Below are 2204 nucleotides of genomic sequence, written 5' to 3' on the forward strand. Positions count from 1 at the left end.
GCGGCGGTTATATATTTATATCATTATATTCCGGCGGACGGGACGCGACGTTCGAAAGCCTCGCCAAAGAGGAGCTCCTGCCTCTTCCTCTCTCTTTTCTACGAGAAAAGATAAACGTATTTTACGGGGATACGGAAACGTTACCACGTGGTGTCACACACGATCGTCCGTCTCTTCTCTATAGCAGAAACCGATAAAAATACACCTCCGAAAGAGAGTATATGGTGATTCTTTTTATATATATATATATTTCGAAATACAACTGAACGTGGCGGAAGCGCACGGTGGTGGTCCAGCGAGGACACGCGACGACGGGGAATAAGAACTATTCGACCCGTTACGAATACGCATGCTCGTCCCGCACGATTTTAACACACACCGTGTTTTTCTCCAGTCGTCAAAGCGTTCGTGCGTCGAATTCGAAAAATAAAAAAAAAGAAAACACCCTTTTCTCTCTCTCGGGGTAAAAGAGTCGATGTGTATTGTGTATAAAGGTTCTGCGAGAAGTCTCGTTTTGACGTGTGTTCCGCCGATAACGACGATCCTCCGAACGGGGATACAGAAACGTTACACCTCACAACACGATCTCCGTCTCTTCTCTATAGCAGAAACCGATAAAAATACACCTCCCGAAAGAGAGTATATGGTGATTCTTTTTATATATATATATTTCGAAATTCAACTGAACGTGGCGGAAGCGCACGGTGGTGGTCCAGCGAGGACACGCGACGACGGGGAATAAGAACTATTCGACCCGTTACGAATACGCATGCTCGTCCCGCACGATTTTAACACACACCGTGTTTTTCTCCAGTCGTCAAAGCGTTCGTGCGTCGAATTCGAAAAATAAAAAAAAGAAATACACCTTTTCTCTCTCTCTCGGGGTAAAAGAGTCGATGTGTATTGTGTATAAAGGTTCTGCTGCGAGAAGTCTCGTTTTGCCGTGTGTTTCGGTAACGACGATCCTCCGAAACGTACATCTCATTCGTAAGAGAGGAAGAAAACAATCTCCTGGGGCCAGTCGGTAATATACCGACATACGACGTGTCGTGCACATCCGTCTCACGCACGGTATACAAAATATGAAATAAAACGTGTGTAGTCTCTCTCTCTCTCGACTTCTTAATATTTTCTTTCACCTCTGACGCATCATTTCAGGTGACGTCGGGAGCGCGGGAAAAAAAATTTTTCTAAACACACGAAACCGTTCATCTCACGAACAGCCGAAAAAGTTGTCGCTCAGATCCATATCGCAGTGGAGCGGTATCCGCGGGCGGTCGTAATTGAACGACGCACGACGCCGCGAACACTCACGCGAGTCCATACAAACGATTCCGATCGTTTTGCAACAACTAGAACGTACACTGTCCGTGAAATTCACAGAATTTTCGCGTGTCCGCGACAAACGCCGACGAGACACCCATCGTTCGCTCGTACGTAGCATCCTTCTCTTAACCCGACTCAGAAACGTTCTTTGCGCCCTTCGGTAAAAAAACGTTCGATCCGAAGAGGTGAACGACGGCGGGGATTTGACAGAGCTACGCAAGCAGTGTATGGTACGTAAACGACCCTCAGCCAGGCGTGGTCCAGGAATTGTATCCGTGGACCGCAATGTGCGTTCGAAATGTCGATGTTCATGTGTCCTGCAGTTCACACGTTGACGCGCAATTAGCTGCGTTTCTTCATCGACCACGAGCCAAGTGATCCACCGTTCAGGGTAATCGTATAAATTTTATATTTCACATATATAATTTTATTCTCATTTGTTCGACCTAATATCTCTCTTCTTTCAAAGAGAAGATAAAAGTTGATACCTGAATCTCCGACCAGCGCGCGAAGGAGATTCAGGCGTCGCCTTGGAGACGACACCGAAGCCTTTCGAGACGAAAAACGTTCAAGTAATATGTATATATTTCTCGACGTTCCGGGCGTATAGTGCATTCAAAAACCCGCGAAAGACGCAGAAGACTCGCACGCGTGGAAACGACGGGGATATATTTTGTATCCTACCCGATACTGAATCCATCGCGTGCAGTCGACCCTCGCGTTCTTCCGATCAGACGCATCTATTGTTGCGCGCATGTTTTCGCGTCGCATCGCGCGAAACGTTGCACGAATCGTACCGATCGATCGATTGAAAGCAAATAATGAAAAAAGACTTCACAGCTGGCTCTTTGCCGGTCATTCGTCCCATGTTATCTCTT

At 46.8% G+C, this 2204-nt stretch overlaps 1 non-coding gene across 1 annotated transcript; it reads right to left on the minus strand.

Moving 5' to 3' along the window:
• Positions 1–1565: 1565 nt before the first annotated feature.
• LOC143176633 (5.8S ribosomal RNA) lies at positions 1566–1720 on the minus strand. The gene has a single exon (XR_013001155.1). It is a non-coding gene; the product is annotated as a 5.8S ribosomal RNA (ribosomal RNA).
• Between the last annotated feature and the right edge of the window lie 484 nt (positions 1721–2204).

Source organism: Nomia melanderi, unplaced genomic scaffold (assembly GCF_051020985.1).
Source record: "Nomia melanderi isolate GNS246 unplaced genomic scaffold, iyNomMela1 scaffold0687, whole genome shotgun sequence".
Taxonomy (NCBI): domain Eukaryota; kingdom Metazoa; phylum Arthropoda; class Insecta; order Hymenoptera; family Halictidae; genus Nomia; species Nomia melanderi.